This window comes from Lepisma saccharinum, chromosome 29 (assembly GCF_977018435.1).
Source record: "Lepisma saccharinum chromosome 29, izLepSacc3.1, whole genome shotgun sequence".
Taxonomy (NCBI): domain Eukaryota; kingdom Metazoa; phylum Arthropoda; class Insecta; order Zygentoma; family Lepismatidae; genus Lepisma; species Lepisma saccharinum.
In genome coordinates, this window is record NC_139257.1 from 14938362 (window position 1) to 14947765 (window position 9404).

The following is a 9404-nucleotide window of genomic DNA, read 5'->3' on the forward strand; positions in this document are numbered from 1 at the left end:
TGATGACACAGCCATCTTTTGGATTGATGGAATATCTTGATGAATACTAATCAGCTTTTATTTTTAAAAAGTTATACTTGTCAGCAGAGAAACTCTCTTAACTTGATCAAATCAAAATGTAATATCATGAATTTTACAGAGACATTGTGTTGATATTTTTATACAAGCAACACCAATTCTTATATACAAATATGGAATTTGAAGTCATTAAAGCCAAACTCATCAAAGGCATTGTAAATGCAGAGCCACTTCCAAGCTCATTTATATTCACAACACCTATAAGGTGACTAAATAACATCCATTGTGCATCTTTCAGTATCATAGTTTGAAAAAAAAATCACTCCTGTTACTTTTCTGACAAAGGCTAATCTTTGTGAAGGTCTCTGGAGGGAAATACTCGGTCACAGGAGCTTGTTTGTGTAACTTGACAAGTGGCACACTTCAGTCATGTATGTAAGTACTTAATTAATATTTTTTTAAATAGTGACAAATGCACATATTTTCAACAAATATCTCAATTACATACTGTTTCATGCACAAGTTTACTGCACATTATTAACAATGAATGACAGCACAGTAGATTATAATTTATGCAAAAGGGAAAAGAATGATGCGCACCTCTTACAAAAGTTCAATTATAAACATCATTAAATTTTCTGTCATATAAGAATATAATTGCCAAGAAACCTTAGTGGTTCTGTACATTCATCAAGATTAAGTGAGAGGGGGTGTAACTGGATAATTTAACGGAGTTTACATTTCATGTGCTACCTAGGTATGTCCACAAGAAGTTCTATGTTTGTGTTTGGCTGCCTTGGTGCCATTATAGATTGGGTTGTTAAAACTGCGGGGGTCACTGTGAGCGGTATTACAATGTTACATGTACAGTCACGGATACTGCTGGCTTGTAATGAATACATAGACTTTCAATGGAATCGTTACAAGCCGGCAGTGTCCGTGACTACATCTTGAATAAAAATTACGTAGATTTTTCAGTGAAAAAGGCAGGACTCAAAGAACCCTGTCTCCGGCATACCATGCAATTGCTCTACCGGCCTGGCATCACCTGATTTTTTGCTGTTTTACCTGTGTGTATTCGTCTTTGCAAGAGCTACTGCAATGGGATCTGTTGCCTTTGAAACACTGTACACAGGCAAAACAGCAACAGCGATAACGCAGGCGATACCAGGCTGGCTTGGTAGCTCAGTTGTAGAGCAATGGCACAGTATGCCAGAGACCCAGGTTTGAGTCCTGGTCAAGCATGCATGTTTCGCTCAAAAATCTATGTAGTGCATCTCCTGTGTGTGCCTAATTTAATGAATAAAAACTGTATAAAATCAGTTTCGCAGGGTGAATTGACAATGATAATGGATTTTAAAAACAGATGTTAACAACTTCAAACAAGATCAATATTGTCTTTGTACAACCACCCAATACTAAGAAAAAGTTGTTTCGCAAAATTGATAAGAACATTATTTTTACAAACTTTGGAAATCTGATAATTAAGAATTTTGTTTAAAACCTTTCTGCCTACACCATACTAAAATTTCATCACGATTGAATGAATGGTTTGCAAAACAAAAAAATGCACTTTATTTGTTCTCACGACGATTAAGAATGTAAGGCATACTTGAAAAAAAAAGTGGTTACCATATATTAACACAGAATTGAATAAGCTAAATTTTGATGTAACTCATTTTTATGTAGGTCTACTGGATAATTTTTAATTGGAGTCGAAACTTGAGTATCTATAATTTTTAATCCGACAGTACTTGCACACATCAGTCCAAATTAAATTAACATGTCCAAAATTTTAGTACCTGTTCACACGGATTAAGAATTGACAGTGATAAGTAAAATATTTCATGACTGAATATGCGCACTACATTAACTTCATGAATGAAATTGGCTAATATGGCGGTTGTTACAGTTTTTTGCTTCAAATCTTGCCCTGAGTATAGACTTTAGTTTCACGACTAGCTAACAGTGTCAAGAAGCAATACAAAATATGCTAGATTTTTTTTTTTAGGCTGCTCATTCTAATATCTATTAAAATAGTTGTTACCCATATTTGAAAGAAGACACTCTTTAAAAACATTAATTACTCAATAAAATAATGACAGAATCTCTTGTAATGATAGAAATTACATTTCGATGAGGCTTTGTAGAATTTCAGCAATGGGAATGGTAAGACATAGTTATAAACTGCTGACACAACACTTTGTTGCTGGAGTGGTTTCAAGAAAGGTGCTTCTTAACATCTATTCATTATTCCATGAGAATAATGACAGAATTCTTTGTGAAAATGCTTAGAAAGCATAGAAATTACAATTAAATTAGAGGTTTCTTCACTTACGGCAAGCATGCAGTGGGAAAGATAAGTGACAAATATGCACCTGCTGCCACAACACTTCGGGTTGAAGGAAGGAGCTTTATAAAATTTACCATTATTACACAAAATAGTTATGGAATTCCTTGAGGAATCCCTTAGGAGATGTAGAAATGAAGTTTAAATAAAATATTTCTGCCCATGTGACATGCATTTAGTAGAAAAGATAAGAAACGGATATGTATTGCTGCCACAACAGTTTGTTGCTGGAGTGGTTTGAAAAAATATGCTCTTCAAAAATTATCTAATTTTCCGGGGCTTGGCCCCTAAAGAAAAACGGACGTATTCACGTAATTATCAATCACCATAACGCTTAACTATCACAGTCTTTTAAAAGGTGATTTTTACTCCAAAAAAGTCATCGTCTGTTGCAATGGATACGACAGCGCTCCTAGCGGCATTGATGTCAATTATCGTTTTCCGGGGCACGTCACAAAGGAAGGTGTGGCCTACACCCATCTACGCTACAGTGAAGGTCACATGCTAGCAGAGAGGAGGGAAGAGTGCAATGGATTTGAGTGCTGATTCAGGGCTAGCTCCGTTGCGTCGCGTTCGATCTTGCGTGTTGTTCTGTAGTGTTTTGGTGGCTTTCATTCGCTATGTTTGAGTGAGTTTGGCAGGGTTGATGTTCGAACACAAATTGATGAAGGACATAGGCTGTCAATTACAAGACACAATGAATTTGTCCGGAAAAATAGGCATATATTAAATAGAATTATCGATTGCTTAAAATTCTGTGGTCGACATGAACTTGCTCTACGAGGACATAATGAAAGAGAACAATCTTTAAACAGAGGCATCTTCCCAGATTTATTATCCCTTCATAGAAGAGGGAAAACTAAAGAGGGAACTTCGTGTTCTTTATTGTAGTGAAGAGTTGAAAAACATAAACTCTTATCAGTAGATTGCATTCCTTTTTTATTTAAAATTATTTAGAGGGTACCTTTTCAGAAACAGTAAAAATGGCAAACATAGTTTTAATAACTCCAGTGGCAACAGCTGAATCTGAACGATGTTTCAGCACATTGAAGCGTATTAAAACCTGCTTAAGAAATGCAATGGGACAAGACAGACCCAATGCCTTGGCACTTGCTTACAATAGAGATAGAATACATTTCAAACAAAGAAGGCTTCAACGAAAAAGTTGTATGCTACGCCCTCCCTTGCCCGGGAAAACAAATGCAACCACTACCTAGATAGAGGCGGCAAAATCTCCCTCGGACAAGCGAAATAGCGTTACGGTCCAGGTTAAGTTCGTGTGTAGGAACCGGTGACTGACAGTGCATAGTGATAAGCCATATCGAATAAACACAAAGACATATGCAGTTTCAGATTACCACCTCTTTACCTGTAGCCGGGAAGCGGCTAGCTGCCTACCTGAAAATCACGGGTAGCGACATGCATCCGAAAATGATATAGCCCAAAATTAACATGAAAATAAAAAGTATATTCTATTCATAACCAACAAAAATGGAATCATTACAGGTCCCCACACTTGCACTCTCACATTCTCTCTCAGATTCAATCCTCATGGGGTCATCGACACAAGAAATTATACATGACATGTACAGGTTTTATGGCGACAAGCCCTAATTATTGCATTCTCAATTAATTTTATCTTACTTTTTGTCTAATCAGGTCATTTGTGATTTTTTGCTCCAGTGCTACTTAAATCCTAGCCAGCCCTTACTTAAGTTCACCTTTAGTTTTTAAAAAGAAACTAGTCGGCGCGGTGACAATACATTACTTGACCAGTATAAACAAAGGCGTCTCAACGGCAATTACATTCACGTGGGCGGACGCTTTCCTTTTACAAGACCTCACGTGGTTCCAAACATAACAAATAACCTCCGTTGAGCGACGCAAACATATACTCTCTAGCAGGCGGGACTTAAACACTTCGCCGCGACGAGCAATTCACATTACCAGGCAAATACTTTTACTAAATGATCACACATGCGGCCTGACATAGCTAGCATTGACACATAAAAATGAACAAACCTCAAGTAGATTATGCAATTAAGCGGGCGGCGCTTTACTCTAATAGTACGCACTTTAAACAAATACAAAGGAGCACAAACAACAATGAATTTAAGATCATAAAAAAAATATCACAAGGAATAAGAAAAATTGACCTGAGACGAATAGATTACAAATGACAAGCGCGACGGGAGTTTGATATAAAATTTCGAGTTGAGTGGGCGTTTTCAAAATGTCGACGAATTTCAAGGGCGTTCTCTAAATCAATCGGGCCGTCACGTGTTAAGGTTCACACAGATGAATACTTTACCATCTCTCAGCTTCCGGGGTGCATCCTGGCGTCTTTATGGGCGATTGAAAACACATAGTATCCACGCGAAAGGTTTCTTTGGTCGCGACGATGAAGATGCGAAAAGGATTCAAACACCTAGTTCCCCGGCTCCTCTTCCTCTCGGGATCGGTGGATCTCCGTGGTATGGCGCGGTTCGGACGTCGCATCTGAGCGGTCGTTGTAGGCGTCGTCGGCGTCGTCGGGGCGTCAACATCTCTCTCTACGTCTCTCTGTCGCGGCTGGTAGGCGTCGTCGGCGTCGTCGGGGCGTCAACGTGGCGGATGGTAGGCGTCGTCGGCGTATCAATAGGGCGGCGTTCGACGTTCTCTCTCTCTCCATGGCGGCGGATAGGCATCATCGGTGTAGTTTCTTCTGACGTCGGGCGAATCGACGTAACGCCCTCATCTCCTTTTCTTCCTCTAGCCCGCCATTGTTTCCGGTGTTCCTCGTTTCTCAAAAATTATAAATGGCGTAAGGTAATCACGGAAACACGGTTTCGCTTCAACTTCCCCCAGCGGTTGAGGTAGGCGCACTCGTGTAGACTTACTGCCTATCACACACACTGGTGTTCGCACAACACAACAAAGTCCACTGTACACGAAAGGTAGCGCGAAGGTGCTCTCGTTCCAAGAATCGCGGCAAAACTGTATATGGAGAGTTAGCACGGAGCTGCTCTCACTACAAGGATCGCGGTAAGACTGTGTATCGAAAAACCATGTCCTTCGTTTTATTTGGATTTTGAAAAAGGACGCTAGGCGCACGTTGGAGCGACGCTTCAGGAGAGGTTATTCCACCACGCTCTATTGTCTCCAAACTAGGACGGACCGTGTCCGAAGTTTACTCAGACGGATTAAGCTTCCGCCTGGCTGTCGCCCATAGCTCAATTGCAATCGCTGTCCACAAACTGATCAATTAGAACCGATTTGATCTGGCGTCCGTAATTGTCGCTTGATCGTGACGAAACTCCACACATCTGTCCTTGCACACATGCCGCTGCGCTGGTATAAGTTTCACATGAATCTGACCGTTGGAAACCGAGATATTTAAATGTTTGTCATTACGGTCGAATTTCCTAAGCTTTACACGCATAGCGTGACCCTTCAGGTGCTCACCCTTAACACAAGCGAATGTCTCGTTCCTCCCGTCGGCTTGGCAAAAATCAAATATGTAATCTTACAAATTAAAACACTTAACACTTTGAATCAACACGTCTTTTTACCGCTACATACATGAATAATAAGGATAATAATAATGACGGTAAATCTGACTGTCACAAAGTAATAACAAAATTTGCTGAGCAGAAGAACAGAAGTCAACGTTCATAGAAAGGTATGTTTCACAACAATACCCCTGTTTCTTTTGTAATCATGTGAATTGTCATTATATTTTAAATTCTTCAAAAAAAAAATAGGTCCAGTTTGTAGTTTAAAAGAAGATAAATACCCGTTTTTCTTGTAATTCATGTAATTTGTCATTACATTTTACATTCTTTCAAACGAGTAAGTCCAGTTTTCTAGTCTAGAAGAAAAAAATACATTTTTTTTGTAATTCATGTGAATTGTCATTATATTTTAAATTCTTTAAAAAAAATATGCCCTGGCCAAATTTGAGGCCACGAGACGCCACTGTAATTTTCCACAACAAGATGGATTAATTACTTGAGAAAATGCTTAAGAGGAATAGAAATTATGTTGAGACGAGATATTTCAGACCATATGGCATATGTTGTGGGAAAGACAAGAAACGAATATATATTGCTGCCACAACAGTCCGGTTGAAGGCAGATGCTTTATAAGAATTTATACGATTCTCTCACAAAATAATATCAGAATTCCTTAAAAAATGTAGAAATAAAGTATAAATAAATTATTTGTCCACACATAGCATACATTTAGTGGGAAAGATATGAAACGGATATGTATTGCTGCCACAACACTTCGTTGCAGGAGAGGTTTGAATATATTGCTGCCACAACAGTTTGTTGCTGAAGTGGTCTGAAGGAAGCCGCTCTTTGTAAATATTCGTTAATTCCACAAATTGATGGCATAATTCCTTGAGAAAATACATTTAAAAGCAGAAATTACGTTTAAATAAAATATATTCTTCATGTGGCATGCATTTAGTTTTGAAAGATACGAAACGGATAGGGTAATGCTGCCACAACACTTCATTGTAGGAGCGGGTTGAAGGGAGACGTTTTAAAAATTAAATTTTATCTGACAAAAAAAAAAGAAATGACGGAAAAAATTAAAGAGTGTAGATATGAAATTTAAACCAGATATTTCAAAACGTATGGCATGTATGTTGTGGAAAATATAAGAAACGAGTATGCATTGCTGCCACAACACTCTGCGTTGAAGGGAGACGCTCTTTAAAAATTAACCATTATTTCACAAAATAGTGGCAGAACTCCTTGCATATATGTAGAAATATAGTTTAAAATGAAATATTTCTCCACATTTGAAAAGCATTTAGTGGGAATGATACGAAACGGATATGTATTACTGCCACAACACTTCGTTGCAGGAGAGGTTTGAATGTATTGCTGCCACAACACTTTGTTGCAGGAGAGGTTTGAATGTATTGCTGCCACAACACTTCGTTGCAGGAGAGGTTTGAATGTATTGCTGCCACAACAGTTTGTTGCTGAAGTGGTCTGAAGGAAGCCGCTCTTTGTAAATATTCGTTAATTCCACAAATTGATGGCATAATTCCTTGAGAAAATACATTTAAAAGCAGAAATTACGTTTAAATAAAATATATTCTTCATGTGGCATGCATTTAGTTTTGAAAGATACGAAACGGATAGGGTAATGCTGCCACAACACTTCATTGTAGGAGCGGGTTGAAGGGAGACGTTTTAAAAATTAAATTTTATCTGACAAAAAAAAAAGAAATGACGGAAAAAATTAAAGAGTGTAGATATGAAATTTAAACCAGATATTTCAAAACGTATGGCATGTATGTTGTGGAAAATATAAGAAACGAGTATGCATTGCTGCCACAACACTCTGCGTTGAAGGGAGACGCTCTTTAAAAATTAACCATTATTTCACAAAATAATGGCAGAACTCCTTGAAAATATGTAGAAATAAAGTTTAAAATGAAATATTTCTCCACATTTGAAAAGCATTTAGTGGGAATGATACGAAACGGATATGTATTACTGCCACAACACTTCGTTGCAGGAGAGGTTTGAATGTATTGCTGCCACAACACTTTGTTGCAGGAGAGGTTTGAATGTATTGCTGCCACAACACTTCGTTGCAGGAGAGGTTTGAATGTATTGCTGCCACAACAGTTTGTTGCTGAAGTGGTCTGAAGGAAGCCGCTCTTTGTAAATATTCGTTAATTCCACAAATTGATGGCATAATTCCTTGAGAAAATACATTTAAAAGCAGAAATTACGTTTAAATAAAATATATTCTTCATGTGGCGTGCATTTAGTTTTGAAAGATACGAAACGGATACGGTAATGCTGCCACAACACTTCATTGTAGGAGCGGGTTGAAGGGAGACGTTTTAAAAATTAAATTTTATCTGACAAAAAAAAAAGAAATGACGGAAATCATTGAAGAGTGTAGATATGAAATTTAAACCAGATATTTCAAAACATATGGCATGTATGCCCGACCCTGTGGCCGAGTGGTTAGCACATCGCGCTGCGACGCCAAGGGTCCCGGGTTCGAATCCCGGTCGGGCTTGGTTGTTTGTGAGTGTCCTTTCATCAATTTCATCATTTCATCACTCATCCCCATCTTCGCAAATTAGCCAAGAGGCACAAAACGCGAAGTAAAATAAACTAAATCAAATATGGCATGTATGTTGTGGAAAATATAAGAAACGAGTATGAATTGCTGCCACAACACTCTGCGTTGAAGGGAGACGCTCTTTATAAATTAACCATTATTTCACAAAATAATGGCAGAACTCCTTGAAAATATGTAGAAATAAAGTTTAAAATGAAATATTTCTCCACATTTGAAAAGCATTTAGTGGGAATGATACGAAACGGATATGTATAGACCGTGTTAAAAAGGTAAACATAAACATTGGCGAGGTCTTGCCCGGTCCCCCCGGAACTTCCGGTTTGGACCAGTCCCCGTTGTTGCCAGTGCAGTTTCACCGGCATACGAAGTAAGAAATGGGCGTTTGTTTTCATCAGTTGTGCGACGATAGTCAAGAAAGGTATTTGTTAAAGTTCTACTATGAAGGGGTGGACGTCTAGAATCCGTCGGATGATCAACTGCAGAGCAGATTATTAAAATTTGACGTGTCTTTGTGGCCGCCAATTGTATAGCATACTACATACAAGTATCTCGTGTACACGCACGCGAACTCAAAACGTACGAAATTTTAGATATATATTCATTTATTTTGTAAATGGAAAAGTGAAGGAAAGATAATTTTATAAAACTAGTGATATTATTATATTACAAATTATGCCAACAAATCTGCAGAAGTAACCAAATGACACATAACAAATGCTAGCAAATATATGTGCTTTCAACGTCGCCTTTCCGCTTCAGGGATTTAGGGAAAACCTATGATATGGCATGCCACTTTCACTTGCACGAATTTACTTCAAACAACAAGGGAGTTTTCAGACTGAAGCGACAAGCGATATCGGAATTTCGTACAGAAGCATTCGATCTAAAGCAAACCATTCACCAGTCACGCTTGCGCAAATAACAGGCCTGGGAA